The sequence below is a fragment of the Neomonachus schauinslandi genome, chromosome 1 (genome assembly GCF_002201575.2).
Source record: "Neomonachus schauinslandi chromosome 1, ASM220157v2, whole genome shotgun sequence".
Lineage (NCBI taxonomy): Eukaryota > Metazoa > Chordata > Mammalia > Carnivora > Phocidae > Neomonachus > Neomonachus schauinslandi.
Window position 1 is genome coordinate 100,646,040 of NC_058403.1, and position 19,138 is coordinate 100,665,177.

At 42.5% G+C, this 19,138-nt stretch overlaps 1 non-coding gene across 2 annotated transcripts in view; it reads left to right on the forward strand.

The window, feature by feature from the left end:
• Window positions 1-560: 560 nt before the first annotated feature.
• LOC110591770 overlaps window positions 561-19,138 on the forward strand; it is a 29,734-nt gene continuing 11,156 nt past the window's right edge. For both annotated transcript variants that reach the window (XR_006541061.1, XR_002481052.2), the window contains exons 1-3: window positions 561-1,211; window positions 1,434-2,307; window positions 12,686-12,782. This is a non-coding gene — a transcript (uncharacterized LOC110591770). The remainder of the gene's footprint in view (window positions 1,212-1,433; window positions 2,308-12,685; window positions 12,783-19,138) is intronic.

The following is a 19,138-nucleotide window of genomic DNA, read 5'->3' on the forward strand; positions in this document are numbered from 1 at the left end:
AAAAAAATCTATTTTCCATTTGGAGGTGAAAAGATACACATCCCTTTTATCTGTGTGTGGTTATATTACACATATGTCATTTAAGATCCTTTTTAATAGTCTGGATGCTTCTGCCAAATGTACCCCTTTCTCCCAACCGCCAGTTGAAGTAATTGCAAGGTCTTCTATCCATTTCACAAATCTCTGGCACAGAGAAAAGGGGCCTGTTTCTGTAGTTCCACCAATGTACAATCACATGGTGATTGGCAAGGTCCAGTAAGAGAACGAGATAATGAAGAACGAGACCTAAAAACTAGTGTAATAGTACTGGTCCTACCACCCAACGGGCTTGGTGACCCTGGACAAGTCACTTTTCAGGTTTTCTATCTCCTCATCTATTTCCACGCCTCAATGGTGTGGTCTTACTTGCTCTGCCGAAATTACAAGGTGTGTCAGGAGAGGCAGCGAGATAAGGAATGTGAACAACACAAAGTGATAATGAAATGAAAAATGCTAGGCGTGGTTGCTCATATTTAGATACAGTTTCAGAGAAGGAAAAGATAACGATGTAAAAACTGGCCAGTACAGGCTTCAAATTGCTCCTCCGTTCCTAGTGGCTCCCTTCCCTGGCCCCAACCACCTTCAGCTTCCTTTGGGGACGCACCCCCTCCTGCGAGGAGAAAATCCCTCTCAATAACGTAAGTCTCCCTCTTCGTGGCACCCGCAGCTTGGAACCTGCTGGAAGAGTGCGGTGAAAACGAGCAGAAACCTGCCCGCAGCTCAAATTCGCGCTTCAGCACCATCAGCCCTGGCCGAGCATGTGCAGTGCCTCCTCCTTCAGCAGTGGGGGCTGACTGGCAGTTGCCCAAATGCTCATTAATCACAAGAAGCTCTGGGCCCCGGGCGCCCCTGGGTCTTGCGCAGAGAGTGTCGGTGGCGGAGATATCGGGGCCGGGATCCTCAAGGGCCTCTGCGCTCGCAGCCAACATCCTGCGCTCGGTAGAGAAGGGATCGATGGTGTTCTGGATGCGGGTTTCCAGGGAAGATGCTCTTCGCGGTCCCGCGCCTCCTCGGGAAGATCGTTGAGAGCGGAGCGCGGGCGCTGGGCACGCCGGCCCCGGAACCGCGGGAGCCCGCGCCGCGCGGGTCTGCACAGCCGAGCCGCCTCCCAGCCCGCTCTCCCCAGTTTGCTTTCCTGCCGCAGTCCGGGCCCGGATTAATTCTCTCCACTTGTGAGTGAGCACACACAAGTTCCCCGGGCACGATCCTTCCGTCTGTTTCCCCGGGGGAGCCCAGTTTTTCAACGATTAACCTCCCAGCCAAGGGGCGGAGGGAAGGGGGCAGGATGGAGGGAGTGGGGCGGGGAGAGGCGTTTTTGCGCGTTCGAAGGCACCAAAATCAGCTGCCGACGCTAAACGGGTTTACTTTCTTCGATTTTTGACAAACAAATGCAGGGGGATGCCTGCTCGGCCGACTGCCGCCCCGGCCCGGAGCCCTGGGCTCACTTCGCAGCCTGCTGCCGAGTTTCACACCGCAGTCCTGCTCAGCATCCGCCGAGCTTCGCCCCCTTGCCCAAGTCTGCAGATGGATGGATGCGGGGCGCAGGCTTCCCCTGGGCGGGTTAACGCTGGCTCCCGCTAAAGCCCCAAACTCCCACCTCGCGCCTCCCGTTTATCTGCCCGCCCCCACCACCACTACCGAAGGACGTGCCCCTCTGGTCGTGTCGGGGCTCCCAGCCCAAAAGAGGGGGAGGACACCTCCCTATCCCCTCCTCCCCATCCCCGCCGCGGCTCGGGGTTTTACTGCAGCAGCCGGAGGTGACAGCGACGCCTTCGCCTCCTCGGTTGCTCTCAGAGCCCCGGCTTCCCCTGCATCCGGAAAGCGCCCCCTCCTGAGAGGCTGGTCCCCGGAGAAGTGCTAACGAGCTGCAGAAAACCAAATTTAAAAAATGTAGAAGTCGCTGGGCTGCATTCCTCCGAGGACGAGCCTGATCGCCCAGGACAGAGAGTGGCAGCGTGTGGGAAGTTGGGACCGTAGAGCAAAGGGGGGAGGGGAGTGGTGCAGCCGGCATTCTCCTCTGGAAGCAATCGCTGGGAGCAGTGCGGTTGGACACAAGTTTGCGCGGGAGTGTTTTCCTTTTGTCAATAATTAATCACCGGAATCGGTCTGGCAGAATTGGAGTTTTAGCAATAGTGCAGAGGGCGGGGCCGAACACCTAACTCCAGGAGGCTCTGAGGCGCCCGGCGCAGTGGGAAGCTCGCAGCAGCTGGGGAGGAGCCAAAGCCTGGGTGCTCACCTAAGCCGCAGGGAGATACACCCAACCGGGAGGTAAGCATCTTCCAAAATATATGCTTGAACGCTAAAGTAGCTTTAGTAGGTTGGAATTCCTGTCTCTATAGGGGAAAAATTAATCCTAGCTTTAATGCAATTTATCAGTTTATTATTTAACTGCATTAAAATTTTAAGAATTGAATGGGTTTTTCCATTTGCCTTGGTAACACAGTTGCCTTTCTAACATAGTTAGAAACTAAGAGGTTTCACTCAACAGAAGCCAAACTTTATTATCGAAACTTTCCCAGCCCAAGAAGAGAAAATTACTTTGTGAATTACTTTAGTATTTATCTTTGTGTAGTTCAGTAACTATTCAGGGAAATATCTTTGGGAGGTGCTTGGTTTCATTCTTAAATATTCTAGTGTTATGTTCTTATATAATACTTTTAGCCCCTAAAGCTACTTTAGGCGATAGTACACACAAGTCAACTGCCCAAAAAGGGAAGAATTTCCAACAAGGAATACATTTTAACATTTTCTCATGATTATGAAGCAGTATGTATTTTCTCAAAGATGCTTATGTGATCATTCATAAGTAACCAGACTTCTAAACCCCAGGAGAAAGGAATAGTTAACTTTGCCACGGAATGGAAAGGAATGGAAAGAGAGGGTTTTAGATATGAGCAGAGGTTCTATGTCTGTTTCAACTAAAGTGACATTCGACTGGTTGGCAATTAACATAGATGAGTTCAGCTCCTGATTCAATAAAGAATTTGAGGAATTGTTAAATGTAAATCTTAGCCCTAAAACTACAAACCGGTTCATCAGGGAAATTGGGAAAGTTGTTTTTCTAAAAGACGTAGTGGTGTGGTCGTTCTTTTGAATTAATTAAAAATATATGGTCATTTTTGCCTGTGAACTTTTTAGATTAATGCATAAAACTAATGAGGTTTTAGTAACTTGATTTTCACATTTTAATTATTCCTGTGCTTTCAAAAACAGGGATCATTTTGATAACTGTCAGGGCTTTGATGGCTTTGTACATAGATTACTAGAGCAATAATCTCTCATATGAAATGCCCTGTCACCCTCATTATTCAAATATTTCTATTCAGCCATTTAATAACAATAAATTAAGAATAGTTTGTCAAATCAAATGCATGAGCATTCTAGAATTTGACTGGATATAAAGTTAAAAGTCAACCAGGCCTCAACTTCAATCAGTTCTCTTCATCCACTGTTAATAAATTTACAAAATTTACTTTTGTAAAAACTGTCCTTCATAATTACCTATCTACTATGTCAGCATAAACTCTTTTACCACCAAGTATAAGAGATGCAACATTTGCATTAAAAGTTATTCAAAAGGAACTCAACTTCCAGAATGGTTGTGTAAGGAACTCCATGAACCCACTCTGTAGCAAAACAACCACTGGTGAAAATTACAGATGAACTAGTTCATCTCTGGAAATTGTTCTGAGGAAAGACAACAAATGAAGAAAACTTTACTCAAGATAAACTACTGCAATTCAGTAAGAACAGCAGGAGTGTGAGGCATTTCAGCCACAACCCACTTCCCTGCCCCCTTCCAGCTAGGGGATGGTGCTCCATTCCTGGGGCCTGCAGCCAAGAACACAGGGCTCCCTCTCAACCTAGATCCCAGTCTAGGGCTATGGTATAACCCTGGGAAAAGCAGGCCACTGGCATCTTACCACCCATTTTGTGTTGTAGAAGCTTTCATCTAGGCAGGAGCAGGCAAGAGGTCTCAGGCTCTTCCTCCAACTACCCCCATTCTTAAGGCATATGAAGAAAAGTTCAACATCTAAAAGACAAGCCATTCAGAAATGGGCAAGGGAATCGAAGAGCCATTTCTCCAAAGAAGATGTACACAGGGCCAATCAACACATGAAAAAATACTTACTATCAGTAGTCATTAAGGAAATGAAGATCAAAAGCATAAGATACCATTTCACACCAAACAAAATGACCATAATAAAAAAGACAGATAATAACACTGTTGGAAAGGAGGTAGAGAAATTGGGATCATCATACATTGGTGGTGGGAATATAAGATGGTGAGTTGCTGTGGCGGGGGCGCCTGGGTGGCTCAGTCAGTTAAGCATCTGACTCGATTTCAGCTCAGGTCATGAACTCAGGGTCCTGGGATGGAGCCCGAATCGGTCTCCAAGCTCAGCAGGGAGTCTGCTTGAGACTCTCCCCCTCTACCTCTCCCCCTCCCCCTGCTCACACGCACTCTCTCTTTCTCTCTCTCTCTCTCTCTCAACTAAATAAATTAAAAAAAAAAAAAGTTGAACAGAGTTACCATATAACCCAGCCATCCCACTTCTAGCTATATATCCAAGAGAATGAGAATGTATGTCCATGTACACAAATGTATGACTTGTACACAAATGTTCACAGCAGCATTACTCATAATAGCCAAACAGTGAAAGCAATCTAAGTGGTCAAAACTGATAAAAGGAGAGATAAAATGTGATACAGAATAGAAAAATGGAATATTATTCAGCAACAAAAAGGAATGAAGTACTGATACTTGCTACAACATGGATGAACCTTGAAAAGATCATGCTAAATGGAAGGAGACCATATATTATATGATTCCATGTATATAACAGATCCACAATAGGCAAACCTATAGAGACAGAAAGGGTGGAGTTGGGGAGGAATGGGGAGTGACTACTAAAAGATACAAGTGTCTTGTTGGGGTGATGAAAATGGGCTAAAGTTGACTGGTGATGTTTCTATCACTGTGAGTATACTAAAGACCACTGAATTGTGTACTTGAAATGTCTGAATTATATCTCAATAAAGCTGGTTTTTAAAAATAAATTGGCCAAAAAAAAAAAAAACAGGTGGATTTAGAACTTGGAGTTCATGAATCCCCATATACCACTAGACCAATAGTTTACATGAGGCTTTTTAAAAAAAAAAAAAATTTTTAAGGTTTTATTTATTCATTTGTCAGAGAGAGAGAGAGAGCACAAGCAGGGGGAGTGGCAGACAGAGGGAGGAGTAGGCTCCCCACCAAGCAAGGAGCCCGACACAGGACTTGATCCCAGGATCCTGAGCCACAAGCAGATGCCTAACTGACTGAGCCACCCAGGTATCCCTACATGAGGCTTTTCCCCCAAGGCCACATTGAAATATATGAAATAATCAAGAGTGGCACAGGTGTTACATAGCTATGTGATTTGCACATGTTTACACACCCACCCAAACTTTCCTCTGTTTAGAAATCAGTCAAATGTAGGGGCGCCTGGGTGGCTCAGTCGGTTAAGCAGCCCACTCTTGATTTCGGCTCAGGTCATGATCTCAGGGTCGTGAGATCAAGCCCCGGGTTGGGCTTGTGCTGGGCGTGGAGGCTGCTTAAGATCGTCTCTTCCTCTGCCCCCAATGCCCCCCTGCCCCGGCATGAACTCTCTCTCTCTCAAATAAGTAAAGAAAGAAAGAAAGAAAGAAGGAAAGTAGTCAAGTGTCGTTAATGTAGTCTTATAGAGTATCGGCTTGTAAATGCCCTATCTTTTTGGACTCGCCAAGTTGCCATATTAATTTAAGCCCAGTGAGGACAGCTGTTCCTCCCACTTCTAGATAGCTCTAGTCCTTTATCAGTTCTTCAGACCAGTTGTTGAAAGAGGTCACACTGCGTGAGAGAAGGTTACTTAAATCTCAACCAAAAGGGAACTTTGCCGCTCAGATTAGCCCAGTTTCACTCCCACTAGATTGGCCCCCGGAGTAGGAGTCTTGCGGGGGGGGGGAAGGAAGAGCTGGAGCCGCCACTATGGCCTTCAGACTACACCGATACGGCGCTGCTAGAAAGCATCTCCTGTGATTACGACGGTCTCCAATACAAGAGGAGCTCTCAAATAATGCATATACTCCTCTAGTCACCTTAATGGTTTGAGTTCCCATAAACTGCCTGATCCTGTAGCAAGAAACATGGAATTGGATGATAGTGCTTTGTCCAGAAATAAGAATATAAAATTAGTGAGTCTCTGAGTTCCATGGGTCTGGTAAGCAGCAGCTAAACTTGCCGCTAGCAACAGTTATGAGTACAATGAGCCTAACCATACCCTTAGCTTTAGGGATTCAAGTAAGTCTGCCTGGATCAGGAAAATACAAGAGTTTCTATTCTCATCAGCACAGGCTTATCCTTCCATGTACATGTTTCGAAGAGCATACCATGCTGATGAAAATGGGTTCCGTTTGGCTTTTGACCATCAAAGCTTTTGTAAAGGTCCTATTGTCATATTTTATCCAATCAGAAGATTTATACAAAATAATTTTAAAGGTCCAATCGGTTGTCTGTAGATTAAATACACGTAAAAAAGAACTTGATCACAGTTATTATTTATTAATATTGCTTTGATCAGGATTAATAATTCATTTATCCAATAGATATTTATTGTGCACCTGTCTTGTGCCAGAACAACTCTAGGCCCTGAATGAGTAATAAAATAAGCTCCTTTGAGGAGCTTCAATTCTAGAGGGGACATCAGCCATTTAAAGAATGATTTAAAAAATTATTATTATTATTATTATTGTTATTATTAAGTGAATTACAGTGTATGATAGGAGATAAGGACTCTGGAGAAAAAATTAAGCAGGGAAGGGAATGAGGTATAGTTTTAAACTGTGGCATCATGCTAGGAAGTAAAATTATGTAATTAGATAATGTAAAGATCGTGTACAAACCTGGCCCCGTGTCTCTGAGATGGACCGTGAGGATGACTAGCTCCAAGTGAACTTCTCCCCTCAGGAGTCTCGGTGTCCCCTTCCCATCAGCATTATTTTGCTCCCTTGGATTTGCGCTGTCTCATTAAGGAAAATACGAGTCTTAACGCAGCCCCAAGGAAGACATAGTTTAACACCTGCTCCAAAGAACCATAACCTAAATAAAACACCACCTTATGATAACAAAAATTCTTGTTGAGGTTTCAAAATCATTAGCCTGGGGTTTCAGTTTTCTTTTGCCTTTCTCTCTTGCTTTGCCCTGGATTCTTGTGGTCTGCCGGAGGACCGTGTGGTAAATAATTAAGAACTGCTTTCTCAAAGTTTACATCTTTTTTGAAGAGTGAGAGGGTTGGGGAGAGGATGAGGGGAAGAAAACTTTCCAGGTCATCTTGGAAAGGTGAAGGGAGAACGGAGCTTTCAGAACTAGAGAACAGAGCATGGAATCCCACAGATCACCCGAAAAAGGAGGGGGGGAAGCAACCAGAGTCTCCACTTTCCTGGACTGTCCCAGAATCTCTACTCAAGGCCCCTGTTTTAAAGATTTTTATTTATTTATTTGACAGAGAGACACAGTGAGAGAGGGAACACAAACAGGGGGAGTGGGAGAGGGAGAAGCAGGCTTCCCGCTGAGCAGGGAGCCTGATGTGGGGCTTGATGTGGGGCTCGACCCCAGGACCCTGGGACCATGACCTAAGCCGAAGGCAGACGCTTAACGACTGAGCCACCCAGGCACCCCAAGGCCCCTGTTTTAAAAGACACCAGAGGACACATTGTTCTAGGAAAAGACAATGGATGTGGCAGTTCTCCTGGAATAGAGCTTTTAGAAAATGGCTTAAAAGGGATCAGGGACTTGATGTTTTTAAGTTAAAAAAAAAAAAAGAGCATTTATTTCAGGCTTAGAGGAGAAACATTTAAGCAGGTTCAGAGTCCAGTTAGAAATAAGTCAAAAGATTCCCCGTTATAATGGGGTTATTATGGAGTATTAGAATTCTAATTCATTTATTCTACAGATGTTAATTGAGCAGTCACTATGTGCCAGGTGCTGGGGGAACAACATAGAGGAAGACCTTGTTTCAAACACCTTTCTTTGTAGAGGTTACATTATATGCCTTTTGCTACAAAAGTTGAAGCACACAGTGATGAGGATAAGAACTTTTCCACCTGCCTGTCCTGACACCGCCTTCCAGACTGGGTTCAAGCCTCCTTCCCTGCCCCCTTCCCTGTCATAGTGCTGTCACACTGTGTGGGGATGCTAGTGTAACTGTCCTTTCTCCTGTCTAGAAAGTGGCTAGAGGAGAGTGCCCACGTCAGTCTTAGTCATAGTTTACATCTCTAGTACATTTTTTTAAATTAAGGATTTCTTTATTTATTTGAGAGAGAAAGAGAGAGAGAGAGAGAGGAGCATGGGGTGGGGTCAGAGTGAAAGGGAGGGAGAGAATCTCAAGTAGACTCCCAGGCGCCCCTCTCTAGCACATGTTTGATGAATATTTGAGTGGATGGATGGGTGGGTAGATTAATGATTTGCCAGGTTAAGATCAAAGCTCTTTGCATAGATAGGCAGTCTGGCAGAGTGGTTAAGAGTTGTGTACTCTACATTAGTTGTGACACTCTGGGTCAGCTTTTAAATTCCCAATGTCAGGGGCGCCTGGGTAGCTCAGTCAGTTGAGTGTCCAGTGATTTTGCCTCAGATCATGATCTCAGGGTCCTGGGATCAAGCCCTGCCTTGGGCTCCACATTCAGCGGGGAGTCTGCTTCTCCCTCTCTCTCTGTTCCCCCCACCCCCTGGCTTGCATTCTCTCTCTCTCTTGCTCTCTCAAATAATCTTTAAAAAATAAATAAAATAAAATAAATTCCCCAATGTGTCAGTTTCCTTATTTGTGAAATGGTTATAGAAATAGTGCCTCCACTATAGTGTTATTAAGTGAACTACATAAGGTAAACATACAAAGTGGTTAGCAAAGTTCTGGGACAAAAGTTGTTCAATAAATACTATCTGCTATTATTACCAATATAGAATGGCAATTTCCTGGGGGACAGTTTGCTATTCAAATATTGCATCTCTGCTCTTTCAGCTGCATTGTAAGATCAAAGGATGTCAATTAGGAATTCCAAGCTAAAGGTGTTATTTTGAGTTCAAGCTCTCCAAAAAGATTAAAAAGAGAATTTGGGAATTAATATAAGTAGGATATTGAACAAGAAAATTAAACAGACTAGAAAAAGAAAGGAGGAAACAAGCTCAAGATGGCATGTCCAAAGCAACTTTTCTGGAGCAATAATAGCCTCTAGTGCTCTCACCCTCCCCTGTAGATAGCCCAAGTACCAGCTCATCCCCATTCTGGAACACACTCGTGCCTCATAAAATGTCATGCACCTTAGGCATCAATAAGTGTTCACTGATGCAGAAGAAAGAAAAGTGGAAAAAAAATTATTTGAAGTGGAGTCTTATCTAAACCTACAAGTGTTATAGTATCCTTTTCATTTCTTTTGAAAATTGAATAATCCTCATTTTGTGTGAGACCTTTGGTCAGAATTATCATAGCGCCTCCTCACAGACAACTCCTTATCACCTTCTGAATGAGACCAAACGCCAACCTGTGACCAACATATGGAAACCCAGCATCCTCACTTCTTCCCTCTGCTTCTGGCAAACAGAATTCACATGGTCTCTCTCCCAACCACAGAGGAATCTCATGGCTTTCGTCTTCCCCTAAGAATAGTAAACTGCTTCTCCTTTACTAACTCATCAACTGGGAAGTCATTTTTAAGTAAAATTAGCTTAGGATCACTCTATTGATGGAAAAAAACTAGGCCTAGAAGGAAGACCTAACTGACCCCAATTCTTCAGTTACCAACTCTTTTTATTCCTCAAGGCTCTAGATACTTCCTCTACTCCACAAGGGAGATCTTGGTCCTTAAATTTTTAATAAGATGTTTTATTGCCTAAAATTTTCAGCAAAGAAAAAAAATCAATCAGGTTGGCCTAGTTCTGGTTTTGATGGGCAGGAAAATCAGGTTATACTTTAGGACAAAGAAGTTGTTCCACAGGTTTCCTCCATTTAGGAGAAAACAAACATTTGATGCAAACACAAAAGAGGTGATATGGTACCCCTATGACCTTTGGAGTGAATGCTTTCTCCTAGGCTCACGGAAGTCACCATTTTACCCACTTACACCATATGTCTCTAAAGGGTTCAGTGGTCACCTGAAAGGAATCTCTTAGGAGAAGAAATAAAATGCATGTAGAAAATAAGAGGAACAAAATATAATTGTGATAAACTTTACTCTCTGAGCCCTTTACTAGGACCAGGCACCATTAAGCATCCTTCACCAATGTTGTGCTGTATCATCTTTACAGCGACACAGAAATAATCATCTCTGTCACTGACCACATAACTGATGTCCCCAGAGGTTAAACAGCATCCTGAATATCACTCCAGTTTGCCAATTTCAAAATCCACACTTTTATTACAGCCCCCCGAAATTTAGTGAAGCGAATCATTCTCCAGTGAGATATTGAATTCTGTTGTAGAAATAGGATCTCAGATTTGATGAAATCTTAGTAATTTCTTCTTAAAGCCTTCCTGCTGATTGATAGCAACCCTCGGGAGGTGTGGTCCAGTCTCTGCTTGAACAGTTTCCCTAATGGAAATCTCACTACTAAAACTAGGCAATCGCTTTCCCTTTAGATAGCTCTTATTATTTAAAGTTTTCCCTGAGATTCACCTCTGAAAACAATAAATTCCAAACCTTCACCTCCATGACTGCCTGTAACATCATTTAAAAGCTTTCAGATCTTTTAAGACCTCCATGACACGTTTCTCTCCTCAAATCTTCTCTCAACATTGCCCTTGAAAACCTTCCAGACTTGGGAGACCAACCATAAGAGACTCTTCATCTCAGGAAACAAACTGAGGGTTGCTGGAGGGGAGGGGGGTGGGAGGGATGGAGTGGCTGGGTGATGGATACTGGGGAGGGTGTGTGCTATGGTGAGCGCTGTGAATCGTGTAAGACTGATGAATCACAGACCTGTACCTCTGAGACAAATAATACATTATATGTTAATTAAAAAAAAAAAAAAGAAAACCTTCCAGACTTTTCCCTATTTAACTTCCTTTGGATGTGCTCTCAACCTGCTGGAGTAACTGTTTTTAACAGCTGGAAGAAGGATGCTAATCAAAGCCAAGGGCTGTAGCCCCCTTTTGTCACCTGTGGCATGGTACTCCTATAAATACAGAAGAATACTGGCACTGTGGTCTGAATGCATCCTCCCAAAATCCATGTTGAATCTGAGCCCCCAAAGGGATTAGAAAGAGGTGGGGGTCTTCAGGAGGTGCTTAGGTGATGAAGATGGAGCCCCCTATGAATGGGATTAGTGTTCTTATAAAGAGGCTCCAAAGCGATCTCTTGCCCCTTCCACCATGCGAGGACACAGTAGAGGGTGCCAGCTATGAGCCAGGAAGAGGGCCTTCACCAGAATGATAGTGACGCTGTCACCTTGATCTTGGACTTCTTAGTCTCCAGAACTGCAAGAAATAAATTACTATTGCTTATAAGCTACCCAGTTTGTGGTATTCTGTTATAACAGCCCAAATGGACTGAGACAATTACATCACTTATTTATTTGCCCAACATTTCACAACACTAACAGCTCATAATGAACTTGAAGTCAAATTAAATTCTTTAGTCTTTTTTACTTGAACTGATCATTGGCCACATTTTCTCCCATCTGACCCTTGGACAGTTAACTTTTTGAATTGAAGAACAAGATTTTATATTTCCTCCTAAGTTTTACCATACTTGGAACCCTGTAACCTGCTAAGTCTTTTATAACTCCACCCCATAACTTGGGCTTATCTGTAAATTTGATCATGCATAATTTCTATGATTTAATTCAGATGGACAAAAATGCTACCATGGTCAGGACAAAATGCAGACCTGTGGGCCTCACCACTAAAGACCCACTCCCTGACTTGATGATGCTTTACCAATTACGAAGCACTTGCACAAACATTTCATTTGATTCTTACAACCACCCTGTTAATCAGATACTATTATCATTATATGTGAGGACAAAAATTCAGAAAGACTATCTGACTTGCCTAATGTGACACAGCTAATAAATGTCAAAATAGGAAAAAGCCTTAGGGCTTCTGACTGTTTCCAGTGCCTTTTCAAAAACAGATTTTTAAACAGATTAAAAAAAGATTAACCTAATCTCTTTTTCCTTTTTCTCCCCACCATGGATATCAAAAGAGACTAATTAAAATCAAAAAACATTTTCAAAAAAAACACAACATTTTCTACAAACAACATCTCACGTAAAACCCACCATATAAAGCAGATTAAAAGCTGGCTGTTCTGATAGAAATGAAGTGCAAGACCCTTAGCCTTGTCTCTGTCCCACTTGGGGCGTCCCCTCAACCCTGCTATAGACGGTAACGTGGCACCTCATAGTCCCCCAGGGACATTCGGAAGTGACTAGCCAATGGCATGTTTTCAAACTGTAACTTTCTCTGAAAACAATTTTAAAAATATGGCTAGCTTGTCATACCTTGTTTTTGTAATACATTCTAGAATTTTGTGGGAGATATCCATTTAAGAGATTGAATAATCTTTTACATGGAACAGAATTGTTTTGAAGTTTGAAGGCAACTTTGGGTTAATTCAAATCTTTATTTCACAGATGAAGAAACAGCAACCCAGAGAAGAGGAGTAACCCACACAGGATCATTCCACAGAGGCACAAGGACAAGAACCCGGCTCTGGACCCTCCTCGGCAGGTAAATTCTTCTGATTATATCATGGAGTCTCACTTTTAGAAATCTGACCCTTTTGATGACAAGATGACATCTTCAACAACATGGGTCTTCTGGTTCTCACTTAATCAACCAACAAACATTATATCCTTGATATTATAATGACATTTAAGATGATACAAAGGAATAAAATGTGGCAATTAGCTTTAGCAATGAGGCCTTGAAACAGCTTAGCTTACAGACATCACAGGCTCCTTTGACGTGTGTGCAGAAAAAGGTTTATGCAAAATTTGCTAACATCTCAAGGGGTTTCTAGATGTGCACCACCACCGAGTGCTTGGCCTGCAGGTTAAGAACCTCTGGCCAAGCCCAGTACGAGTGCCAGGGTCAGGACTGCATAATGCCAGCTCCTTTCTTATTTATGGGTCTGCTGGTTAAAGGCGTCTTCTGTTTCAGCATCCTTCATCTTTTATTTAAATGGAGTGGCATCTTATCCTGGAAGACCTTTGATTCAAGAGAGTATAAATGTTTTAATAAGTATTTAATTAACTGGTTGGGACAAATTGAGAAATATGATAAAATGAAAACATTTTTCTTTCAAATATGTTAGCAGTGAAAGTGAGGATGATCCGTGCTTATAATAGGACCTTCATTTTCATTCTGTTTCTTTTATTTTTAAGAAAGTAAGAAAAGGAAGTAAAATGAAAAAAAAAAAAAAAAAACCTAGATTACCACTAATTGCCTGACCGCTTTGATGAAATCTATGGGAAATGGGGAAAAGAGTAGGGGTGGAGACAAAAAGAAATAGACTTATCTTCTAAATTGATTGTTTCTTAATCCTTCCCTTTGCCACAATGTTTTAAGAGATTTATGGTTCTGAAATGGTTGGCAAAAATGTCTTCATTTTAAAATAGTTTGGGAAGCTCCTATATTACTTTAAAGTTATTGATAACGAGGCCTGATTTTACTATTTCAAAACCACTCATGGGACACTTAGCATTTGTACAGCAGTCTCATAGGAGGGCCAGTGTGGCAATAGAAATGACGCTCAGAGTGAGAGAATCCTAGGACCGAATCCCACTGTTGTTTCCGCTTTGGCTTTTGGCAATAAGCAAAGTGCAAAAAGTTAATGCACTTCAGTTTTCTTGTCTTTATTTTTTTTTTAAAGATTTTATTTATTTATCTGACAGAGAGAGAGAGAGATAGTGAGAGCAGGAACACAACCCGGGGGGGGGGGGGTCGGGGAGGGGAGAGGGAGAAGCAGGCTTCCCGCAGAGCAGGGAGCTGGATGTGGGGCTCCATCCCAGGACCCTGGGATCATGACCTGAGCCGAAGGCAGACGCTTAACAACTGAGCCACCCAGGCGCCCCACTGAGCCACCCAGGTGCCCCTAGTTTTCTTGTCTTTAAAATGATGTATTTTTTATCTCCTTGATGACAGCCACACCAGAATTGAATAAACATACTAAAGAAGAATATCTCTAAAAGTGGCCTCTAATTGAATAACAGATAAAGTTCAGATGCCTTGTCTTAAAGATGAGCTCATGCTCCTTTAATCTATACCTGGTATTCATAGCTAAGGCAATGATTAGTAATATTAATAGAGTGTGCAGTGTAAGTAATGTAGTATATAAAACACTATGTAGTAATCATAATAGTTAATATTCATTTAGCTCTTCATATGTATTATTGTAAATACCTTACACTTTTTAATCTTCCCAGAAATCTTATGAATGAAGTTCTGTTATGATTCCTAATTCCCACTTGAGGAAACTGAGTCAGAGCGGTTGAGTCACTTGGCCAGGGTTAAACCCAGATGTGATCCCGGGCCAGAGCTCATCACTACTCACCACACCCAGTCTCTCGGTGAGATTCTTACCCAGCTCCACATTCGGTCACTGTGAAACTTTTGCCCCCAGTTTTTTCATCCTTAAAATAGAAGTCACTTAAGTTAAGCATCTAGCCAGTGCCTGCCACAGTGGTACTTAATAAACGTTTTTTCTGTTCTCTGAAGAGAATTTCACATTATAAAAGTCTGATGTTTTTTCTGTATTTTTTATTTTTTTAAAGATTTTATTCATTTATTTGACAGAGAGAGACCCGGCGAGAGAGGGAACACAAGCAGGGGGAGTGGGAGAGGGAGAAGCAGGCTTCCCGCCGAGCAGGGAGCCCAATGCGGGGCTCAATCCCAGGACCCTGGGATCATGACCTGAGCCGAAGGCAGACACTTAACGACTGAGCCACCCAGGTGCCCCTCATGTTTTTTGGGTTTTTTTTAAAGATTGTATTCATCTATTTGTGAGAGAGAGAAAGAGCGAGCACAAGCAGGGGGAGCTGCAGGCAGAGGGAGAAGCAGGCTCCCCGCTGAGCAAGGAGCCCAATGCGGACTAGATCCCAGGACCCTGAGATCATGACCTGAGCTGAACGTAGAGGCTCAACCGACTGAGCCACCCAGGCATCCCAAAATTCTAGTGTTTTTAAAGAGATCTGAATTTGTTTTCTAGAGCTGGTGTAACAAACTATGACAACACGGGTGGCTTAAAACAAAACAAATGTATTCTCTGATAGCTCTGGAGGCTAGAAGTCTGAAATCAATGTGTTAGCTGGACCGCATTCCCTCCAAAGGCTTTACGGGGAATTTTTTCTCTGCACCTCCTCTGCTGGGATTCATAACTTAATTACAGCTACAAAGACCCTTTTCCCAAATAAGGCCACATTCACAAGGTCCAAGGTGTGGACATATCTCTTTGGGATCCACCATTCAACCTACTATGAAATCTTAATTTAAATATGCTTAGGTCTTGGGAGATTCCCTCTGGTATTCTTGACCAACAAGCCCACATTTATTCCAAGAGGGAAAAGAACATTTTATCTCACCCAATTTACACCTATAGTTAAATTGGTTATAAAATCTGCCGGCTGAAAATATTTTTCTTAATATACCCAGTTGCCATTAGCCTTCTCACATTTACTTGAAAATCAATAAAATTCTTGGTAAACAAACAATTGTTACCCATTTAAAAGAACAGGCCTGGAGCTTAGCACTTGTCCACTTTTCACTAGAATCATGCAAGGTAGCCATGCACTTGGGAGCAGGTGAAAGAGAATGAAGCCAGTAATAATATGTCTACACAGTTCTTACCAGGAGAATGAGAAATCCACTTGGCTAAATGGTCAATGAGACTTTTTTCTTTTAGTATATCATTTAAGTAACTCAATTTTAAGTACAAAATCATAAGATTTAGAGTAATTTAATTGCCTAAAAGCAACAACCTGTTTTGACATAACTCTATAAACACCTGTCTTTCCTTTCCCGCCTCCTCCTCTTACCCCTAAATTCCCTATGCCAGAAACTAGCTGACCTAGAATGCCAACCAACCCCGTAGGGAAATGCCCCCAGATCTGAGGGTTGACAGAGAAAACATCTCAACAATGCTATGTCTATTTCCATGACCCTTGGAGTCAGCCTAGATTTCTACTCATTTGCCTAAAAGCAATAATAACTGAGACACAGAAGCAGCTCAGTTGAGGGCAGTGAAAAAGCAACAGACCGTATTACTACTGTCACAAAAATCACGCCTATGAGAGTACAGTGTTGTTGGTCACCAAAATAAGAAAAACACTGAACTCATCACCGGAAGCATTCCAAACAGTGTAATAAGAAGTAAAAAACAAACCAGAAGAATGAGAAAGAGGAGGAAGGACAGATAATAAACAAAAACAAAAAAGTTTTATGAGCAAATATTCAATGTTATCAAAAAAATAAATTTGCAAAGAAAACTACTGTTAGGACATACTATTGGAAGTGTCTCAATTGACCAGCTGCCTGCCTATCAAACAGATTTCCATTGACAGAACTCTGGGAGCAAGTGCTCAGCAGGTATGATTGTGACAGATCAGTGTTGCAGTAACTCACCTTCTTTGGCCTCAGATTGTTTCTTAGAAATAAGGTTTCTGTTTCTGAACACATATCAAATATAATGATGATAGATAGGATGAGATAAACGTTTAATTTTTCATGGTCAGACTTCTAGCTCCTAAGAAAACAGAGTCCTTAGAAACAAACAGTAAGCATATAGTTCTTTTACTGAATTGTGGGTTTGGGGCGCCTGGGTGGCTCAGTCGTTAAGTGTCTGCCTTCGGCTCAGGTCATGATCCTGGAGTCCTGGGATCGAGCCCCACATCAAGCCCTACATTGGGCTCCCTACTCCGCGGGAAGCCTGCTTCTCCCTCTCCCACTCCCATTGCTTGTGTTCCCTCTCTCGCTGTGTCTCTCTCTGTCAAATAAATAAAATCTTAAAAAAAAAAAAAATTGTGGGTTTGATGGCCAAGAGCTGGGGAAGAAAACACAAAGCAGAACTGTTATGATGTGCCTGGAATACAGTTGCCTAGAAAGGGCTCTGTAATGACAGTAGAAAAGTTTCGGCCAGACAATTTAACCACTTTTCCACTCTTACTTCTTTTTAAGTGCTCTGGGTACCGGGGTCTTATAAGCCCCATTTTTCACATCACTGTCAAAACCAAATAAGCATATCATAGAATTTACAATTCCCCCAAGTACTGTATGTATTCTGTATACTGACTTTCACTGATGCCAGGAATACACGTAAACATGTCATCCCTCCTCTCAGAAGGTTATTTGTAGTTTGGCAGTTCCTGATTTTCCTCTTGTATCCTAAAAGTCAAGAGAAAGGGAACCCCACTGGGACCTCAGAATTATTATTTGAAGGGCGCCTGGGTGGCTCAGTTGGTTAAGCGACTGCCTTCGGCTCAGGTCATGATCCTGGAGTCCCGGGATCGAGTCCCGCATCGGGCTCCCTGCTCCGCGGGGAGCCTGCTTCTCCCTCTGACCCTCCCCCCTCTCGTGTGCTCTCTGTCTCTCTCATTCTCTCTGTCTCAGATAAATAAATAAAATCTTAAAAAAAAAAAAAAGAATTATTATTTGAAGACATTTGGGGTTATTTATTTACTCAGCTTTGGATGGTACATCTATGTAATTTTGCTCAGCTAGTCATGCCCCACTACAAATTGAGAATCTCAATAACTTTTAATGACAAAAAATATATATTGTTCAGACTATTTTATTTAAGATTTCATTTATTTATTTAAGAGAGAGAGAGCAAGCACGACTAGGGGGAGGGGAAAAGGAGAGGGAGAAGTAGACTCTGCGCTGAGCAGGGAGCCCAATGTGGAGCTCGATCTCAGGACCGTGAGATTATGACCTCAGCCGAAGGCAGATGCTTAACGACAGAGCCACCCAGGTGCCCCGGTTTCTTCTTCTTTAATAAAATAGTAATAAAGACTCTTTTTTTTTTTTAAAGATTTTTATTTATTTATTTGACAGAGAGATAGCGAGAGCAGGAACACAAGCAGGGGGAGTGGGAGAGGGAGAAGCAGGCTTCCTGCCGAGCAGGGAGCCCGATGTGGGACTCGATCCCAGGACCCTGGGATCATGACCCGAGGATCATGACCCGAGCCGAAGGCAGACGCTTAATGACTGAGCCACCCAGGCGCCCAGTAATAAAGACTCTTAATCTCAGGAAACAAACTGAGGGTTGCTGGAGTGGTGGGGGGTGGGAGGGATGGGGTGGCTGGGTGATGGACATTGGGGAGGGTATGTGCTATGGTGAGCGCTGTGAATTGTGTAAGACTGTTGAATCACAGACCTGTACCCCTGAAACAAATAATACATTATATGTTAATAAAAATTTTTTAAAAAATAGTAATAAAGAGGTTCATCCTAAGAAATGACATTCTAGCTAAAAGCTTGGCTCAGAAATTCTACTCTCCACTCCAGTTTGGGCAGAAATAAACAGGGGTACTTGGCTCTTTTCTATATGAGTAAATGAAAGGACACCAGGAACAACACAAAATATATCATCCCACTTGTTACAAATTTCTCTTCCTATTCATAATGAATGTACTTACTGCTCTTTTTTAGTTTCAAAATATTTATCTTCTTTTTGATAGCTACACAACATAGAGACTGATCTAATGTGAACTTAGTATTTCTTAAACTATTATGAAATTTTCTGTTAAAGTCAAATTCCAAATTTTCTTTCCTGGGCAGAAGTCTTTAATTCATAAATCCCTCTGGAATCTGTCAGAATATGCCAAACAATAAGGATTACTTTGAAATTACAGTTATTCAACACATGCCATGTTGCCCAGCAGTCTCAATAAATAGTTGGGCTGGAAATACATGTTTTCTCTTGTGCTGCTTTTGTTAGTGTCAATGACAATTGGAGGCAATCAGGTCAGTTCAGATAGCCACAAAGACACTCTGCTCTTGCATGTAATTCAAACCAACACTGTACTAACAACAACTTGGCTAAATTTTTGGTGAGACTTTTTCCTTTTAGTACATTATTTCAGTAACTC